Source organism: Macrotis lagotis, chromosome 1, assembly GCF_037893015.1.
Source record: "Macrotis lagotis isolate mMagLag1 chromosome 1, bilby.v1.9.chrom.fasta, whole genome shotgun sequence".
NCBI classification, from domain to species: Eukaryota; Metazoa; Chordata; class Mammalia; order Peramelemorphia; family Peramelidae; genus Macrotis; species Macrotis lagotis.
The window spans coordinates 353,276,740-353,298,871 of NC_133658.1; the positions used below are offsets into that span (position 1 = coordinate 353,276,740).

Genomic DNA, 22,132 nt, shown 5'->3' on the forward strand with positions numbered 1-22,132 from the left:
GAGGTTTGACTTCGAAAATCTTGAGCACTCTGATCAATGTGATGACCAACAACAATTTTAGATTACTGATGATGAAGATACTACCCACCTCCTTGTAGAGAGGTGATTCAAGATACAGAATGTGACCTCTATTTTAAGATCAAACAAATGGGGGAATTTCAATTTATGTCTATTTAGTATAAGAACTTTGTTTTTCTTTTTCTGATGGGAGTGTTTGGAGAGATCAAAGAGGGCTAAGAATAGAGTAGGAAAAAATTTTAAATAAACAATAAAAAGTTCTCTTTTTTTTCAAAATGAAAAGACAAAAACAGAAGGAAGGCCTGATAAAAGGCCAGAGAAGTATGTCAGCTTTACAAACTACAAGTTTAAGACATTATATACTTAAAAAGGAAATGTATTTTCTGCATTTCTGTTCTACTATGTAAATATAATACATATTCTATTTGGAACTTGTTAAGTTCTGAGTAAAGACAAATATTCTTTGTGAAGGAGGAAAGGAAGAAAAGAAAGAAAGAAGGAAGAAAAGGAAGAAGGAAAAAAGGAAGGAAATAAGGAAAAGGGGAAGGAGGGAGGGCAAAGAGAGAAGACAAGGAGGGAAAGAAGGAAGGAGAGGAGAAGGAAAGAAAGAAGGAAAGGATGGATTGAGGGAAGGGAAGAAAGAAAGGAGGAGGAAAGAAGGAAAGGAAGAAAATAAGGAGGGAATTAGAGAGGGAGAAGAAGTGGATGAAGAAAGAAATGAAGGAGAGAGGAGGAAGGGAAGAAGGAAAGATGGAAAGATGGAAGGATGGCATGAGAGGAAGGAAGAAAGGAATGAGGAAGGAAGAAAGGAATGAAGAAGGAAGAAAGGAAGGAGGAAGAAAGAAAGGGAAAGAGGGAGAAAGGAAGGAGGTTCTTTCTGATTTTAAATTTATGATCTTATATATTGGATGTTGTCTTGGAATTGAGGTAACCAAAAATCCCTTTAAAATAGGAATAACAGGGTGGCTAGGTGGTATATTGGATAGAGCACCAGCCCTGGAGTCAGGAGTACCTGAGTTCAGATCAGCCTCAGACACTTAATAATTACCTAGCTGTGTGGCCTTTGGCAAGCCACTTAACCCCATTGTCTTGCAAAAAAAAATAATAAAATAAAATGGAAATAACAGGGGCATCTAGGTGGTACAGTGGATGGAGTCCCGGCTTTGGGGTCAGGAGGACCTGCAATCAAATCCGGCCTCTGAAACTTAATAATTGCCTAGCTGTGTGACCTCGGGCAAGTCACTTAAAAACCACATTGCCTTAAAAAATAAAATTAAAGAATAAAATGGGAATAACATTTATATATTATTTTAAAATACTTTGAATACTCAGGCAAAAATTTCTACACCTAGCCCTGACTTGGAATGCAAACAGCTTTGTTTACCAATAAATCTGCCTTTACTGAGTAAATTTAATGAGATTTAAAAATTATGTTTCTGTAAATTGGATGATCTTCAATGAGCCAGATAAGATATCTGTTTAGCAGAACCTTATGTATTAGAATTTTATTGAACTGAAAATTATACTCTCTAACCTCAAAAAAAAATGACATATTCATAAATTTGGTTTTTGGGTAAGATAGATCTCTTAGAGTATTTTAGAGGCCTCTGATGTCAAAAGCATACATCCCAAAGTAAAATTCTTGACATCTGTCAAGAAAGAAAGTTTTTCAGTTCTTTGACTCCTGGGGTTAGGATTCAGTCAGGTAACAGGTCTTAGAGTTCTATCTGAGGTTGATATCAGGGACCAGTATGTGATCAGGGTATGTTGGGGTTTGGTGCTGTTCAGACTGAGGCCTCAGTTTAGGGCCATAATAACAAGCAATAACAGCTGGTCATTTCTTTAGCAGTTTAAGCTTTGTAAAGCTCCTTACCTACATTATCTCACTGAACAACTGTGTAGAATTCAGGATATTAGTGTCACCCATTTCACAGATGAGGAAACTGAAGATTAGCGAAGAGATTTATCAAGACTCAATTGGTGGTCTAGGTTTCAAAGTCAGTGATGTCAGGGTTTAAGGATCAGCCTGGGGTGAGGTGAGAGCTTGCATGGGATCAGGATCAGGTTTCACCCAACAGGGTCAAGGATCATTCTAGGTGCCAGGATCCAATCTGTGATCAGGTTTTGGGGATTATTTTATGTCTGGGGTGGAAGGTTCACTTTATAGCAGAATTAAGGTTTCAGTCTGAAGTCAAGATTAAGAATTAATTTTTGGTCAGGGTGAAGAGTTGGGTCATAGAATGGGGTTATAACAGTTTAAATCTATGTGACCTTCCCCTCCTGGTGGATCAAGTCCCTGACCTTGTCTTCAATAACATGCAATTATTAGATGATCCCAGAGAGCCCTTTATCTATGCTCTGTCTAACATAGGTAGTACTCTGATTATAATAGTAACATTTATAACAATTAAAGTAATTGCCCATAATTCTTAGAAATGATTATGCCACAAACATTCCTAATTATGCTGACTCATTAAGTTATTAAAGGACTAGAGGGCAGTGACACCATTGTTACTATAAAATATATGAGAGGTTCTTTCCAGTGGTCCTTCCTCGTGCCTCTCCTCCTTCATATCCTTGACCCAGGCTGAATCTGTTTGGTGGATGGAAAATTTAGAGAATACTAAATAAATGCATTGCTACTGCCTAAAAGCTCAGTAGAGAGAAACCCAAAACCTTTTCTCTGCCTTATTTTCACATCTTCCTGGGAAGACTAAAGTTTCTTTGTAAAAGAGGGGGAAATGTCCTCAGGAAGACTCTATGGGCCAACAGAAATATTACTGTTATTGTAAGAGGAGGTACCATTTTCTGCCAAGGATGACATGTATCTTTGATTTCATCCACTCCTTTCTCCTCCGTGAGCTTTCTCATGCATCATTTCTCCTGACTTACAGTAAATCCTTTTCCATCTAATGCCTCTTTTTTGGTTCCTTTAGAAAACATTAGAAATGTGTTCATATCTATCCAATTCTTAAATAAGCTTTTGTTAGATTCTGTTAGTCCCTCAAGTTTTCATTCAACATCTCCCTTCTTTTTAATTTTTAAATTCCTTGATTTTTCAGGGTACTAGCTGCTTCCGTGTCTTTACCACTTTTCTATACTCTGTAGTCTAGCTTCCAAACAATCCTATTATTTATTATTGAGTCACATATGAATCTTGGTGACCTCATGGACCATAGTAATTCAATGATGTCCATGAGTTTAACCCTAAACTCATGTTCAGGGTTAAACTTGTGTCCAGGGTCTCAAAGTTAGTAAGTATATGAGACTGAATTTGAACTCAGATCTTCATGTTTCCAGGCTCGGTAACTTAACTGCTTCTTCCAATCCTATTATTCAACTGAGAATACTCTCTCCAGGGTTTCTAATCACTTCCTAATTGCTCAATCCAATGACTTTTCCTCACTTCTTATCTTTCTTGATTACAGCTTCAAGTACTGTTTGCAAGCTCTTCATCCTATACACTCTCTCTTCCTTTGGCTTCTTTGATACAACTTTACTGGTTCTCATACGTGACCGGTCTATTTATTAATTCTGTTTCTTTTGCTAGACAAATCATCACCCATCTTCTGACCTATAACCAGTACTGTTTCCTAGAACTTTGTCTTTAGTTTCCTTGTTTTCCACCTTCACAAATCTTTTTTGAAGATTTCATCAGTTTCCATGGGTTCTATTATCTATCATCTCTATGCAGATAACTCCCAAATTTATCTATTTCTAATATTTCCCATGAACTCTAGTATGCATCATAAAATGCATATCTGTATATATATATATATATATAAATGAATATACATGAAAAAATACTGAGATAGAAAATATACATGTGCTTAAGTATATAAACACACATGCTACACATATGGACATATATAGCTTGACATATATAAATATATGTGTGTTTTTTATATATACACATAAATATATTATAAATATATAATGTATGTTCTATAGGCACCTCAAAATTCACATTTATATCCCCTCACTAGTTTTACTTTTCTACAAGTTTATGTTTTCTTTTTGAGAATATCAACATTGTCCTGATAATCCAGGTTGTAACTTTAGAGTCATCATTAGTACTTTTCTCTCCTATCATCTTTAATCAAATGTTAAGATTTTTCAGTTTTCCCTCTTCTGCTTCCCTTGTACCCCATTATCCTAATTCAGATCCATATCAACTCTTTTTTAGACTATTGCTATAGACTTCCAACTGGTCTTTCCTCTTTAATCCATCCTCTTTAAAACTGCCAAAATGTTCTACTTAAGGCATATGCTATTATCTGCTCAAACCCTTCAGTTATTTTTCACACAAAATCCTTAATTTCACATTTTAAACATCTCCTAATCTAACTCCTTCCTACTTTGGTAGTCTTATTTAATGCTAATCCCTATCACAAACTTAATATTCTAATCAAATAATCAAATATTCTAATCAATTCATTCTCTTCCTTCTGAGAATTTGTCTGAGTCATCCCCCAAGCTCTCTCTTTTCAACACTTCTCAGAATCCTTGTTTTGCTTCAAGGCCTAGCTTTGAGGCCATGTTTTTAAAGTTTTCCTTGGATACTTCGTTCTGTTCTCCCACCCCAGTTGTTAATCGTCTTTCTGGTTTCTATTTTCTTTTCCTTGAGGGCAGGGACAATTTTATTTATGTTTCTAGACCCCCAGTACCTAGAACAAAGCTTTGCACAAAGAAAATAAAAGATTGATTGCATTAAAATATTAAGATATCTCTAGCATAGAGGCAGTTTCTTTGCATCTCCAGGAAGGATCAAGAATTGGAACAGTTGAAAGGTACTGGAAACAAGGTTGGACTGAAAGAGAGCTACATTTGAATCAGGTCTCAAAATATATTTGCTAGCTTTGTGACCACAGCTTAGCTATTTGATCTTTATGGTCCTCATTTATCTCATCTTAAATCAGTAAAATAAGGAGAATAATACTTGTTGTATCTTCCACAAAGGGATGGCTATTATTATTATTACTACAGATAATATAGTCAAAGAGAAGTTATCTCATAAATTCAATTTTAGACCTCAAACTAGAACTATATGAGCATGGCCCTTCATTAATTGCTTAGATTAAATGATGGTCAGCCTAGACCTCTGTCCCAAAGAGTGGAAGAGGTTAAGAATGGAAGAGCAACATTCTTTGAGGACATTATCATTCAGATAAATTCTTATCATCTGACTAGCCCTGAAGCCATGTTCACATGCTCCCTACTTTCTACAATGTAGGCCTTTCTGAAAGTAAAACAGGGATTCCTAAAGTAAAAGATTGTTCTAATGTAGAATGAACTGCATCAGATAAAATTTTTTCTCATCAATAGATTTTCTAAAACAAAGGCTATATGAACTTGTAGCAAGGAAATTACCAAGAGGATTCCTTTTCAGGCATCAGTTGCACTAGATGCTCTGTGAATTCCTGTTTAAATCTTAAGTTCTATGATTTTATGACTGTGTGATTACTTCTGCTGCTGCCGCTGCTACTGCTGCTGCTACTACTATTACCATTATTGTTGTTGTTATTATTATTATTATTATTATTGTTAATGTTGGGGATGAGACGGTCAATGAAAAGGAGGAAGAGGAGGAGAGGGATGATAAAAAAGAAGGTGACTGGAAACAGGAGGAGGAAGAGGAGAACAGCAACTTTAATAAACACCACTACCACCACCACCACAATAGAGTAAATTTCAGTGAGGTGGATTTGAACTTAATGTAAAGAAGAACTTACTAATTTCAGAGCCATTCAAATAATTTAATAGGTCATCCCAGGAGGCTCTCTATTACCTCAAACAAAAGCCAGAGGAGCAATTATCAAGGGTTTTTGTAATTTACAGAGACATGGACCTAGAAGGCTTCTGAAAATCATTCCAATTTTAAAGATTATATGCAATTCTGATTTGCTTGAAGGGGGAAGAAGGAAATTATAGAACACGAGGGGGAAGGTGAATAGGAAGGGAGGGAAGAAGATATTAACATGAAAGGATTTGGTCAGTTGTCTCTAAAACATAGGAATCGGGTACAATGGAGAGGTTGGAAGAAGGATTCTAAAATCAGTCAGACAATGAGAGAAGTTTCAAAGTGCTCTAAGGGAATTCAAGGGATTCTGAAGGTACAAAGAAATTCTGGAGTGGAAACAAATTCCAAGGAGGGTAGATGCACACTGAGGTAGTCTAGAGTCACTGAGGGGAGGATAAACAACCTCATCAAGTTCATCTTTCACCCCCTGCTCCCTGTTCTGACTCAGAGAGGATGTGGTTATCTTCTAGAGTGCTGAAATGAGTGGAGGGGGATTGCTGTCCCCTTTTCAAAACCATTCACAAAAATTGGACAGATCAGCCATTCTGAATGTCATTTCTTATCCCTCTGTCACCAAAAAGGGTTTCTAAATCCTATCCAATTTACTCTTTATAAATACAGCCTTGGAGAGGCAATTATATTATCTATGAAAAGAAGACTAGGAAAGGACAGGCAGAGTAAATAGTTGCCTAGATCTGGTAGCTTCCAGTCAAATTATATTCATGGAGAAAGCATGCAACTGTAGGTCCAGAAAGCAGAAAGAGAAATCTATAAAAGGGATTAGTGTGAGCAGAAGCAAAGTCAGTGAGAGAACCAGGGCAAACACACAGCAAGGAGCTAAGATTAGTGCTACTAAACTGAACAAGAATAATGAAAACTACAATAAGAGAACCATTGATTGCTGAGATTCCAGCCAAATCCACCATGAAAACATTTTCTTTATTTTCACCCTTTCCCCCTCCTTTCTCTTTTTGGAAAAAGAAACATTGAATTTCCACTAAGAGTAGATCTATATCCTCAAGACTAGGGAAGCTATGGGGACACTTGGAAAAAGTGATCAAGTTTTAATACTGGTATAAGAGCACAGAGGGTGGCCAGAAAGCATCACTAGAGTTACCATAGTAACTGCTTATTTCGGGGTCATGGAAATGAACTTGAAACAAGACACCAGTTAACTCTAGGGCTATCCTGAGCAGTGGGTGCAAATAGGTAGAGGGAAGACAGAACCAAGAACCAAACTATTTGCTATTTTGAGTGGTGCCAGTCTAAATTTTCCAATTTCTCCTTTTTCTTCCTTCCACATATGCTATGCTCCAGTCCAAATGGACTGCTCTTTGTCTGGAATTTTTTATATTTGCCTACTAGATTTTGCCCCAATCTCTAATGTTCAAATCAAATGCCACCTTTTCCAGAAAGCTTAGTCTAATGCTCCTGTTAGGAATAACTTTCCTCCTAAAAAAAAATCTAAATTATTAAAACAATTTTGTAATGAATTTGCTGTTAAATATTTCAAAATATGTTTTGAGTCAAATTATCACCACTAGACAGGAAGATATTTAAGAGAAATACACACACACACACACACACATTCACACAATGCTTTGTTACCTCTTCATTATTAAGGATTATAGGATGATAGATTTATGACTAGAAAGAAACTCAGGACACTTAGTCCAAATTAATCTTTATTTTTATAGATAAGAAAACTGAGATACAAAGAGATGAAGAAACTACCCAAGGAGACATATGTAGCAAGTCACAGAATTTGGATATGAACACAAGCTTTAGTACAGTACTCTATTAAGGTAGTACTTAATAAAATTTTTCTATTGAGATGTAACATTTTATGATTTATCATGATTTTTATATGACTTTATTTTATATATCAAGAATAGGTTCTAAGAGTCCAAAGGAACATTATAAAATATTTAATTTTATACCTTAATTTTTTAAATGGTGAAGATGAGATACTGAGATAGGAAAAGGACCATTCCAAAGTCACAAAAGAGAGCTAATATCAGAATTGTATTTTCTAGACTCCCAAATCAGGATTATTCCCAATTCTTATCTGTGTTTGAAAGTGAAAATGAAAATGGAGAGAATAGGAAAAAAAATCCTCAAGAATTGACAGCTTCAGGTCCCCTCTTAACCTTTTCCTAAATTTTTTTTGGTAGCACATGTAAACCTTCTCTTGTCATGTGACTTAGGCACAGCAACCCCAAGAAGATTTAAAGTCCTAATATATTAGCAATAATTCTGTCAACTCTTGAATATGAGCTCATTCAAAAACCTATTTAGAGAAAATGGCAGTCATAATGTATTAATAGCCTTAGGTTTGTCATGCTTTGGATGCTCTAGTTAAGGACCTTCACAATGATAATATATTGATGCCAAGCTTTTAAGTACTATAGAGAAATGTATTTCAGGATCTGCCTTTGAAGACTTAGCCAATAATATTTATAAGGAAGGCTTAGGATTGGATGTGGTTTGGGAATTCCATACTTTTCCATGCCCAGCTTACTGCTGCTACTGGGATTTAGGACTCCAAAGATCCTGTGGCCAGAGGAGAATTTTGATGCTGACCTGGAATGTCTACCGATGAAAACCTGCCAATCAGTATATTGGATCTCAGGAAATGTGATATATGAGACAACTTCATCAGATCTCCCCCTTGTTCTCCCTGCCCTTCCTTTTCTCTTCATTCCTCTCCCTCCTTCCTTCCCCTCCTCTCTCTTAATCTCTATCTCTGTCTGTCTGTCTCTCCTCTCCTCTCCTCTCCCCACCTCACCCTCCCTCTGTGCCCCACTTCTCTCTGTCATTCTTTTAGTTCTGGTTCCTATATATTTTCACAAGAAAAATATGATCACAGCATCTATAATTATAAACCATATCCAGTGGTATTGTGTATTGTTTTAGAATATGACATTAGACACTACAGCATTCTTAGGGGGTGAGTCTTAGAAGAACTACAGGAATTAACTTAAATGCAACAAAATCTTGGTAACCCAATCTGGAAGCAAAAAAGGTAGCATGAAAGAGATTTTTCAATAGGGAGAAATGAACCTCCTTAACAGGTTTTGGAAATTTGGGTTGTGTGCCACATATCTAATTTGAATTTCTTGTTGATAAAGAGATTGAGAGCTCTAGAACAGCTAGCAAGAGGTTTCCCTGCGACTAAGATTAAGTCTTCTGTCACCCACTCCTGACCACAACCTGTTGGGTCACAGAATTTGGAACAGAGTGAGAATTGACATTATTTTATCTAACCTCCTCAAGGTAGAGTTAAGGAAACTGAGGTTCAGAGGAAGTGAATTAGCTCATAGAACCAAAGATCATAGGATCACATATTTCAAGTTGTAAGAGAGTTTAAAATTCATAAAAATCCAGCATTATAATTTTATAGATAAAGAAACTGAGGTTCATAGAGTAAAGCATCATGCTGAAGATCATAAAAGTTGTAAATTTTAGAGTCTGGATTTGAACTCAGGTCCTCTTATTCAAAATACACTGGTCTACACCAGCTATGTCAAATTCAAAGATATGGATTCTTGAAACAAAAAAAAAATCACAAATTAACATTATGTTCTGTGATGGATATTTCCCAGTTACATTTTAATTTAGTTCATGTCAGCAGTTGGGAGTTTTGACACTTCTATACCGCACTATCTTAAAGAGGTGCAATTCTTACTGTAAGCTCAGCTGACCTTCAGGAAGAATAGTTATATGGACAATCACATCATTGATGAGCTAATCAGAGTTAGAACAGAGGTATTTTTGACCAGGGCTTCTTAAACTATGTAAAACTGTTCTATATGTTTATCATGGACAGTTCCCTATTGTCTATGGTCTTAGTAGGTTACCTTCAAAAGGAGTATTTGAGGAAGTAGGGAGAGAGAAGGCCAAGGAAGAGTTAGGTGCTTTAGTTTATTGGTTTAACAAGTTTAGTAATAAATGCATTTCAGGTCAGTAAACATTTTCTGCTACTGGTTTGCCACAGTCTAGGGGGAAAAGCCTGTTCCATGGTAAAAGGCTAATTAACTAGCCCACTGGGACACTAGGATCTCCTAAAGCACCAATACATCTTATCTCTTGGCTGAACAAGTGAGTATATTCTCAATGATGGAATCTCTCTCCCTTCCTGAATGAAAGAAGGGGCTGGCGTTTACATTTTGAAATATCCATCAGTAAGAAATGTGCAGTTTGTATTTATATTGGTCATTATTATCATCATGGGATACACATTTTAAACTACACCTTTAGAAGGGGACAGCCTGTAAAAAAGAATAATTTCTGGGCATCTAACCCATAAAAATAATGTGGAGATGCACTTGGAAATAAATAGAATGAAATAGATCTGTCAAAAGAATAACATTCAAAGCAATCAAAAGGAAAAACAAAGGTAAGAACTAATAGGTATGCTGTAGAATTAGATCTCTGTTTTGTTTTTGATATCATCTGCTGCTTTAACCAAATAGAGTCCAAAAAAACAATGAGAACTGTGCAAATGATGAGTCATAAACTCACCCTCATAATGGATCCTGAAAAGAATCATTTCTGTACAATCAGGTCCTATGCATAATGAGCTTTTTGAGAGCCTGTTTGATATTGTCATCTACAGTTCCATGTCTGTAGCGTTTCACTTGGCCCTTGGAGAATAGAGCCTTTCAATTGTATTGTTTTAGAAACAGACAATGGCTAGGTCCTTGCTCATCTTTCTAAGGACTATTCACCCTAAAAGGCTTTGTTTGGCCTTGGAAAGATGACACCACTTCCCATTCCCAGTTCCATTCCTATGTTCACAGTCTCCATGACTCTGTTATACAAGTAGGTCTGTTAGTATAATACAACATGGTTCTCCAGATGGCAGCTACTTTCTTTTTCAAGAAACCTTGAACTTTAGGGTGTGCGCGTGCACGCACGGCACGTGTGCGCGCGCGCGCGTGCGTGTGTGTGTGTGTGTGTGTGTGTGTGTGTGTGTGTGTGTGTTGTAATTGCTCCCTTTGGATTGATAGAGTGAAGGAGGGCTGAAAATGAAGTACTGGAAGGGGAAAGAAGGAAAGTATCATTTCCTTTGGGGGAACTGAGAAAACCATCCTGATGTGTGGGTGGGAAAGAAAAAAAAATTGTCTTGGATCATCCAAGAAAGGCTTTAAGATATACTCAGCCTTGAAAAGTCTAGAAATGGTCATTCCAAACTCCTTCACAAAAAGTATTCAAATTTAACCATCCATAGACATAGGGATCTGAACATGGCATGGGGGTTTCTTAGCATAGGAAGTGGAACCTTTGAGCAGAAATGAATACATTGAACTTGTTTGTGATGCAAAAATTAATTTGGAAGAAAGGATAAAGTTAATATGATATTTGAATTCTCATGATTTGAACACAAGGTCAAGAATCTAAATCAAGGGTAACATGGCAAACCTTCTTCAGCACTCATGATGAGGAGCTTTAAGGTCCTTTTCAGTTTGCATATATAAAGCAGTATAAGAACATTCAGAGAAAATACTGCTTTCCCCACAAATGGCAGGACAACTATGGAACTACTCTAGTTTTTGCTCATATGCCGAAGTAGAAACCAAGAGTAAGGGCCCCAGGTAGCTAATTGTCAAGTTCCCCTCCCCTGGCCTGATAGTCACCTGTGCTCAGAAGGTAGAATGGAGTCCCAGTGGTCACCTGTTGCCTACCCATTACTGCTAACAACAAGGAAACCAGTTCCCGGGCAGCATGCATAAGAGAAGAAAAGAAATAAAGAAAAATAAAAATGTGCCTGGTCATGGTCAAAATGGCAATTATTTCTTTCTTTGAAGGTCTTATTATTAAAAAGTAAAAGAATATCAAGGTGTTATTAGAAAGTATGGATGAAACCTCAGTTTCCATCTCAGGTTGTATCTGCAATTCAATAAATGATCCCGAGAAATACAAATGACAAGCATACATCCTTGGTACCAAACTACCATTCTCTCCAGTAAGATACCAGTATATACCCAGAAGTGGTTGTGCTAAGAGGAGACATTATTAATGCCAGGAAAATGGATCAAAATGAAATAAATGGTTAAAGATTGGTTAAATGTTAAAGAAACTAATATAAATGGCATTCAAGCCCCTAAGCAGAAAGGCTAACAGTTTGGGTTAGAATTGCACAACACATTGTGAGAGCCTGGGGGAAGCTGAATGTTACCAGGGAATGGACAGTGCCATGGAAAACATACAAAAGAGGCTGACACAAGGATTTGGAGCATTTTGGGAATCCCTTTTCCCTCCCAATCACAAGTTGCAAGAGTAGGCAGTTTGTCTATGGAGAGACACTATGGAAAACAACAATCTGAACATACAAAACAGAAGTTCAATTAAAAGGTGTTTGATGTACTAAAACATACCATGAAGTATGGAAAGACCTTAGAAGCTGGACAACAAAAAGAGAGCTTTCTGATTGGCTAAATTATTATCATTATAAAGAGAGGCAGTAATACACAGGACAAATAGAAAACCTGATGATTTTTTAGTTGGATTAAGGCATTTTGGGGCTTGGAGCATATTGGAATTGAGGATAGGAGAGTGTCTCATGCTTTAAATGATGTAGAAAAGAACTAAGAAAATCAAAATATGAAACTTCAAAAATAAATTTAATGTTTCCATGACAGGTCTAAACTAAAGAGTAATAGGTTAATCCTATAAAATAGATAACCAAGTCTGATCCCTAAGGACCCTTTTAACTCCAAAACCTATGAAATAACTCATGTCAACTGTATACCAAAGGATAAAAGTGGAACTTGCAGCAATTAGTTCAGGCACCACTATGGTCAGGAAAAATGGTAGAGCTGACTTTAGCTGAACTGATGTATCAATACCATCAAGGTTGGTATAAAGCACAAAGATTAAAAGGAGGACAATCAGTATCTGCTGATTATTTGAATTGATAGTTATTGGGGAGTCTTTAGGAAAAACTTTTTTTTAGCATCCAGAAAATTATTCAGACTCAAGTTCCCAAGAAAGGTCTCAAAAAAAGATGTGACTGAATTGAAAGAAACCAACAGATGACTTCTTTATGAGTGCGTCTTTGAACAAGAAAGAGGCCAAGGGAGCTGGGTGTTATATCTACATTGCCCCTACTCTTAGATGGCTACTCTTGCAGACTGCAGCTACACTTGGTACCTCCTTGTTGGCTGAGGTCAGCCCTTAGAGCTTAGTCTGTAATAACTCCTTTCTAGAAGAGTCAAGGCCAAAGGCATCAAACACATGGTCCAAGTTACAGCCCAAGATTAAAGTATAATTGGGAAATCTATTACAAAGTAAATAAAATATAATGGAACATAGATAATGTTAATATGTAGTTTTCTGAGACAATATGTAGCCCATAGGGGCATTTATGTGCAGTTTAGTAATCCTCATTTCTATTTGAGGATGTCAGCGCTGGTCTAAGTTGTTTATATGTTTGACACTCTAACTCTTAGGGATATGTGAAACATACCATATCCCAGTGGTACCCTGATCTGATTCTTGGTTCCTCTTTTAAAGTACAGCATACTTTCACATAATATGCTACACATTTGGGAAAATTATATAAGAAATCTGGACAAGATCAAAGGGTGACTAATTCATTGCTTGTACTACAACAGAAGGAAAAGTTGTCCTAATTAGTCCAGTTCACCAACCCACAGATCAGAGACCCTGGGGACATAAAACCTAGTACAAGAACTTCACATAAAGTGAGGGCTCCTGATTGTTCCTATGGGGAAGCAGGAGTAAGATAGCATAAATTACTACTCTTTCTACTTAATTTTTTACAATATAACTATACTTTTAAAGATAAACTTCCAGATGATACATTTCCTGTCTTTTGTACAGAATGACTTTGGAATAAGTTTCTACATTTCTTGAATAAGTAAAGCCTTAGGTTCTTTATAATACCTAACACAGAATTATCTGGGGACACAGTCTACCTTTCCCAGTTCTCTATTAGCCTTTAGTTTAACATTCAACTTTTCATAGGGGGACTTTTAATGTGGTAGTTGGGGAGGGAAAAACTAACTTCACCTCTTCCCGTAATTCTATGAGGGTCCACAATTTTTTTTCCCAGTGACTAGACTCAGATATCAAATGAAATCAGATACCTTTCTTAATTCCTGAATATAAGCTTCACATAGACTCAAGATTCTCGTTTTACTCTCAATTGCTTCTATCAGTCTTGAAAGAGGTTCTAACCTCTGAGGATGATGGGCAGCTTGCACATGCCACCCTTACTCTGTAGGCTGGAGGGAAGAAAAGTTCTGACTTTCTATTAGGAAAAGAGCACGAGGCTGCCATAGGAGGTATAACAAGTTATAACAAAACAAGAAGGTACCATAAGAGATGAAAATTTTTCCCTCTGCTATTTAGTCATTTAATTCCCTGTGGAAGTAACTCCAGAGATAGATGCAAACCCCAAACTTGCCAAATCTATCAATTCACTGGGGCTTTGATATGCCTATAATCCTGTGTATTTCAGGGCTTTGGAATGGGTATGACTTGAGATACTCAACTAAAAGTATCTGTGAATTACCTTGGGACTAGAGAACTTGTCTTCACAAAGAATGACTCTGAAGTTCTATTGTTCCTCGTGTCCATTCTATTCAACTCTTTCATTTCTTCTTGGGATCATGTAGTGGTTGATTTCTTACCTATTTTTCTCTGACTGTTCTCTCAGGCTCTTTGTCAGTCCTTCAGATACAATGTCACAGTCACTCCTGATTTTCACACTGATAGTTGACCCTAATCATCTATCCTTATCAATTGAGACAATAACTAATAAACATTGCTGATCGTTGATTTTGAGTCCTAACTCCATCTGTTCTCTATTAATAGTTAGAAGCAGATTCTTTCAAACCAGAATCATAGCTTCTAGAATTAGAAGAGAACATAGAGATAATTTGGTTCAACTTTTCTCAATTTAGGATTATCACAGTAACTGGCAAAGAGAAATTTGAATAATAATTATATTAATGATCATTAACATTTATAATTTTTTTTAAATTTAAGGCTATGGGGTTAAGTGACTTGCCAAAGGTCACACAGCTAGGTAATTATTAAGTGTCTGAGGTCAGATTTGAACTCAGGTCCTCCTGACTCCAAGGCCGGTGTTATATCCACTATTGCCACCTAGCTGCCCAATAGCTAGCATTTATATTGTGATTTAAGACTTGCAAAGCACTTTATGTATATTATCTCATTTGATCCTCATCACAATTCTGTAAGGTAGGTGCTATTATTAATGCCATTTTACAGATGAAGAAACTGAGACTGACAGAGGTAAAATGACTAGCTGAAACTAGATACCCCAAGTGAAGAGTGAGAGCTTTTTCCACTTCAGTAGCTGCCCTTTGATGAATTAATCCCTTGTGTCATATCATCCTCTATCTTGATTAGTATGTACTATTTTGCTATCGGTCAACTGCTCTACTTGAGAGAGGTCATTTTTATTCCTTGGTCCAAGTAGAATTCTGAGGAAGGCTGACCTTTTTTCCATTTCCCTCTATGATGACTACTCTGATAGTGAAGTTTCAGCACATTTGAATTTTTGTTCAGGGAGCAATTTCAGTGATTCTGAGACTGGCAAATGTGGATGAGATATTTTGCTCAGCAATGACTATTAGATAGTAATCTCCTTGAAGGGGACATTTATAAAGAAGACAGAAATACAATGGGTGAAATGGTATTGGTTTGAGAACTTTTTGTACTGGGGATTCCATTTTTTGCCACTTCTAGAAATGCCAGTGATAACAGCCAAGAATAAAGCTCTTAGAATAAAACCATAAATAAGTGATTTTTCCCTCAGTCTTTCTGGGAGGAGTAGTGAGTCTAACTGACTTGGACAAACTAGAGTAACTTGTTGGAAAATGTAATATGCTCTAGAGAAAAATGTGAGTATCTTCTCAAGTGTGTATATATTCTCTACAATCACTTGATCACAGGGCCTTTATTCAGCCCAGTATGAAGTTTTACCAATAAAAAATAAACCGTGTTTAGAAGAGAGGGAGAACCAGTCAACATCTCAAGGAGCTGATGAGTGTCTTCCACAGATGTTTTCTGAACTATTCATGCCTATGAATAATCATAGCAAAGGGGTTATCTGGCCCGTCTAATGGGACTTTCATATTATTTTTGAGTGGTCAGGAACCAAAAGGGTACCACAGTATAAGTGGCTTTAATCAGAAAGTCTAGATGAATTTTAAAAAAACACAGATGTTCTTCCCTTTTCCTCCCCACTTTTCCCTCCTCCCCCAATTCGAACAATACCACTTTGCAATTCACTTAGCACTCATATATCATGTATTTTTATGGTCATGTATTTCTTATTATCCCATTAAATTTGAAAAGCAAAGAAGGTTGGGGATGAATCTTCTTGTATATCCCTACCAGATCTAAATGCCTGATAAACTTTTGGTGTGAACTGAATTGAAAACTGTACAAAGGACAAGTATCTATTCATTCTTTTCATATAAAATAACAAAAGAACAAATGGTCTTGAAAGGCATCAGGAGTATGGTGGAGATTATTCAAGAGATGCCCTTCATAAGGGTTGCAAAGTAAAGGGTAGTGTTACTATGATGAATCTTGTCATCTGTAAAATGAGGGGGTTGGAGTCAATGATCACAGGTTTTTTTTAAGCCTTGTTATTGATCTTGTCCCTTACTAGTAGGTTCTTCAGGAAACTTCAGGGACATAGGCAACTATGGAGATATTTTGCAGTTTAGATACAGTTATGCTTTCTAGTTTAAACATGTACCTGATCAAATACATTTCTATAGACAGTACAAGTCTTGATCCTCTTCTGTCCTGTCACACATTCATCTATTTACTTAATGGGTTTCACATTTTGGGGCATTTTGATTTAGGACTATTTCTTTTGAGGAATAATACAGCATCATAAGTGATATCTTTGAGTACTTTGCTTTGGAAACACAATCACAAAGATAGCAGATACTGTTCAGCTCATGAGACAGACAGCATGGTGGCATGTTTAGAATATTGCAGTTGGAGCCAGAAGACCTAAGTCTATCCATTCGGTTGCTTTCTTGGCCAGGTGACCTTGGACCATTGACTTCTTTTCTCTCAACCTCAATTTCTTCATCTATAAAATAAGGAGGGCGGCTCAGACAAGATGACATCCAAGGTTCTTTCTAACTCTAAAACTTAAGATCCTATAAAAATAATCTGTAAATCTTTAAGTGTAAGTCTCCTGAACTACTAATTACTAATGATTATTGTTAATAATTACTATTACTAATACCTATACCATAGGGCTGTTTTAGGTGATTGAACTTTGTAAATTGCAAAGTATTTCAGAAATGTATGGTGCTATTACTAGAATGGCTCAGAGTTTTATTTATATAGGCCAGCTGCCTATTTGAAAAGATGAGATTCCGACTGCTTTTAATCAAGGTTTTAAATTTTGAGAACACAGCTCCTTTGGGCTTCTTTAGCTATCCATCTACTCTGATGTAGGAAGGAAAACTCTACCAACCCCTTTCATGATTCTGAGATTTTTTTTTCAAAATAACTGATTCAAGATTAGAATGTATAGGAGTACCTTGTACATTTTAGTTTATCTAAAGCTGTCTCTCCCACCAGAAAGCCAAAGCAAGGTCTTTGAAATGGCAATGCAATTGATGATTCACACAAAAAGCATTTCCCCACTTTTAAAGAAGGGACAAAATAATGCAGGGGGCAAAGAGACAGTGCAGAAGCAATGCCAACAGAGGGGAAACCATGCGGAGAAACTCTATATAGGCCACAACATGGAGCAAAGCAAAAGGACACAGGGAGTCACCAGTTCATCCTTTTTGATGTACAGTGATGACACAAGCACTTCACCTCATTACTCGGCACAGCCAGACTCAGCCATGGGCAATATCACCTGCCTTCTCCTACCAGGTGGCAAATGAGGGTGCTAGCTGGAAAATCCATCAATTTGGCCTCCACTAAGCTGATGTCTGTGGCAACTCAGTCAGGGGCAAGAATGAGAAAACTCTTCCCAGAACTTATTGAGGAATACGAAATCTGATCTTGGAAGAAACTCAGATATCAAGACTTACCTGCATCAAAGCCTAAGTCCCTGATACAACTTCTCTGACAATTGCTCATCTAGCCTTCCCTAGAAGACCTTCAATGAGAGGAAGCCCACTGCCTCCTGAGGCACTCAACTTTGATCATGGAGATCTCTGCCTGCTGAGAACATTTCCTTTTTTTTCTTCTATATCTCTTCTTTACATCTTTATGAGTCAAGGAAGGATTAATTCAAGAAAAAATATTTTAACAACTAGAACTAGCTGTACATAGTAGAGTGGACAGCCTTGGGAAGCAGGTCTCTTCCCCCTCTCTGTGGGAAGGTTTTTTTTTTAACTATAGAGAGGACAATCACTTATTTAGTGTGATGTAGAGGGAATTCTTATTCATATATATAAAGATGAGGAACCCCTGAGTTTTTTCCCAAATCTGAGATTTTGTTATTCTATAGAAGACATAAATAAGATGGGAAAATACATAAATTAGAGACAGTATAATACAGTAGGAAAAACCAATGCATGTTTAAATTCTAACTTTACTATCCAGGTTACCTTGGGCAAGTCACTTAAACTGCCTGGGTCTCAGTTTTTTCATTTGTATAATTAAGAGATTGCATATGATAATAGTCTAATTTTAAAATCAATGGTGGGAGCTTTATGGTTTCAAAGTCTTTGCTCCATGTTTTCTTCCAGCCTTATTTCAACTTCTTTAGTTTATACCATCTGGAAGGCAGAATTTTTTTGTTTAAGGTTCTTAGATCAAATCCTCCAACTAGGCTGTCTCTGAGTCAAGATCTACAAAGGCTTCTATTTAGCTCTTTCTTCAGTGTCCAGGAGACAAAAAAAAAATAAAAAGAAGGAACAGATTCAAGCACATATTTGGGGCCAAGTATTCAACAATATTCTTTTCACCAGCTTTAGGAGGGTGGGAACAGAAGGTCTGAAAGGGGCAGTGAAAAAAAGAGAAGGAATTCAGTTTGCATTTCATTTGAAGCTCTGGAAAAAATGAATAAACACCAAAGAAAGGGAAGACCTAAGGTGGAATAAAGGCAAAACAGAACTAAAGATCACAAGTAGAAGGATATGATCTGGGAGGGTGAAAAAGCAAGGGATGCATATTTTCTAAATACCAATATTGTGATACATAGTCTTATAACAGACTGTTTTGGTGGTGATTTTTGTCTTGACATGGAATGACTTTTTTTTTTGCATTTCTATATTAATGTTAGCAACATTGTAAATGTGAACTTTACCATTTGAGATGCTATGGTCAATAATTGTTGTGATTTTACCACATAGTGATGTGTACTTTGTATATATATCTAGAACCTGACCTAATGTAGTCTCTTTGGATGTATTTTCATGAATAAGTCTGACCTTTATTTGATTCATTATTTTCTTTATCTTTCGTGTCATTTCTTGTGGTATATATTTTTATTGTCATGCTTATGATATGATTCATTCATTTACTATTAAGTCTGGGGCATAGCATTTGGGGAAAAGAAGTTTTCCTGAAGAGCAAAGTCTACATTCATTGACAGGGATGAATAGAGAACCAGAGATAAAGGAATGACATAAAATAAGGTCATTGGGAAAAGAAGGATATTCAAGATACCATGTGAGTGACAAGGACTGTTTTCTCATTAGGTACTGCTGGTAAGTTTTATAGCTTTAATTCAAGGACCCCTTGACAATGACGGGGAAAAGCGAAGTGAGGAGTTCTATCTGTGTGAATTAATAAGCATCTGGAAATGTTGATGATAGAAATGTTTTCAAATGAAATACATTGAAAACACAAGAAAAAGAAATAGGATATTTGTCCATGGAAGGTAATAGAGTAAAAGAACATCAGAACAAGAAAAGGATAGGATCAAACAAAAGCTAATCCAAATATCCCCAAAGAATACAAAATGTGGAGAAAAGTTATACAATGCTATTCCCCTGAAATAATCTGAAAAAAATAATACCAGAAATATTCTGAGCTATTATCAGTTAATTTCCAAGTTTATTTAGAAATTTAAGCATAACTAATATAAGATGAGTGATAACAATCATAACACATCCAAGTAATTTGGTCAAAATAAAAGCAGATGTTCTGTATTACATTAAGAAGAGAGGCAACAAAGAATAAGGGTTTGCCAACATTTATTTAATATTGTCTAGGAGAAAAGGTTTCTAAAGTAATGACCAATGCTGGTTGTGTTGACTGAAACATCAGCTTCTCACAACTTGGTGGAAATAATCATTTAATTTAGTCTGTATTCCTAGGTTTACATCCCAGCTTTGATAGTAGGTAGTCAATGCTAGGTATTGTGGCTTTGAGCAAGTCACTGCCCTTTTTTTTGAGATTCACCTTTCTCATCTCTAAAATGAAGAATAATATTTCTACTATCAACATAACAGGCTGTTGGGGGGGATGTTTTATGAACCTTGAAGTACTATAGAAATATTTTGTAACATAATCACAATAACATATATATGTTATAACTACAATCATCATCAATATTATTCTCTCCATTTAGATATTCATTGATCAATTTTTAAAGCAATGGTTTGCTTTCAGAGTGAATTTGCTCAGAGCTGGAAAGAGGATCTGTGCACCTTAGGCAAAGTTTGAAACTTGTGTCCCCTGAGGCTTCAATTGTAAAACACACTATTTGATTTATCACAAAGATAGTACCTACATACTCTAGAGAGTATCTGATATTTAAAAAACATTCAAAATGTTAGACCCCAGAGGGTAAAAGTAGAAGTTATTAAGAGACAAATACAGTGGTAAATGATATTAAGAATCACTTCTTAATAATTAGAGTTGTCCAAAAGTAGAATGGGCCAGTCTCTCCAAATTCTAAAGTTCTATGATTTTGTGATTTTCCTCTATTATTTATCTGGAGAAGCTGCCCAACACAGGTCACAATTTTGGACTCACCTATGAATGTGGAGAATGCTCTGTGCCAATTCTATCATGCTAATATATCTTTTTTTTGCTTTGTTTTTTGTTTTATTTTGTTTTGTTTTTAGGTTTTTGCAAGGCAATGGGGTTAAGTGACTTGCCCAAAATCACATAGCTAGGTAATTAGTAAATGTCTGAGGCCACATTGGAACTTAGGTCCTCCTGACTGTAGGTTAGGTGCTCTATTCACTGTGCCACCTAGCTGCCCCCTAACATATGTTTTGTAAATGATCAAATCAGTCTCTTGAATTCAGTTCCTATGAATTATTTCCTCAGGTCTAACAAAAATAAGAGTATACTAACAAAATCAAGTTTCTGAATATTAAGAGTTAAAGACCTTAGTTTGAGCTTGTGGTACAGGCACTATATGGGGCCCTTCTTAGTTGCCAACCAAATGGATTTTCTCTCTCCTTTACTATATCCAATCTCTCAGTAGGAAGAGAGGGCATGTTATAGGGGGGGGAAATCCCAGGAAATAAAAAAGGGAGAAAAATGGATGTAAGGAATAAGAAAGAATGTATTGGAAAGTAAAGGTTCAATAAGAGTAAAAGAGAAGGAAAAACACTGAGAAAAGAGAATTTTCCTACTGAGGGACAAGAAGTAACACTGCATTCCTCTGGAACATTATCCTCAGTTCTATAATTCTGCAGAGGACAAACCATAGAGCAAGCATGGTGAAGCACATTCAGAAGGACACTGATATGCTCTTAATTGAGACCTTTGATATGGGACAGAGAGGATTCTTTAGTAATCACACAGACTACAAGCAGGGCAGAAAGATGGCAGTAATCAGTGTCCATCATCCAGATGCCGTCAGATAAGCACCAAAGAAACTCAATAACTAATAGGCATTTGTCCAGAAGTTTCCATATCCTTAAAAAACCTCCTTTTCTTCCTTAATGCTGTCAATATAAACTCTCTACCTTGGACAGTGAATTGTCCTACATGCTGCCTTTCCTGGATAATTGATGGTGTTCTCTACTCTGGACCATTTTTTTCCCCTCTGGTGGAAAAGTCTGCCGAGGGCAGTGATTTTTGTCAGTTTTATTTGTAGCCCATCAATTCCCTTCCTCCACAAAGGGCATTTTATCTTTTTCTTCTCTACTGTCTGTGGCCCTGGGAGGAAACAAGTTAGGCACATGTGTCCCTTTCAAGATGGATATGGAACAAATGGCAAGGCCTTAGTCCCCTTGTTTTCTCCTTGGTCCCCAAGGTTCTACCAGGTGCTAATGCATCTAATTTCCCGAAGAATTAAAGAAGTGGTGAACATGTGGGTTTAGTTTCTCTTATTTTCTATGCAGGCATAGGTGCCTGTTG

The 22,132-nt window shown here is 36.5% G+C and overlaps 1 protein-coding gene across 3 annotated transcripts in view; it reads right to left on the reverse strand.

Moving 5' to 3' along the window:
* Positions 1 to 22,132, reverse strand: part of PTPRT (protein tyrosine phosphatase receptor type T) — a 1,378,737-nt gene that overhangs the window by 185,124 nt on the left and 1,171,481 nt on the right. The window lies entirely within an intron of this gene.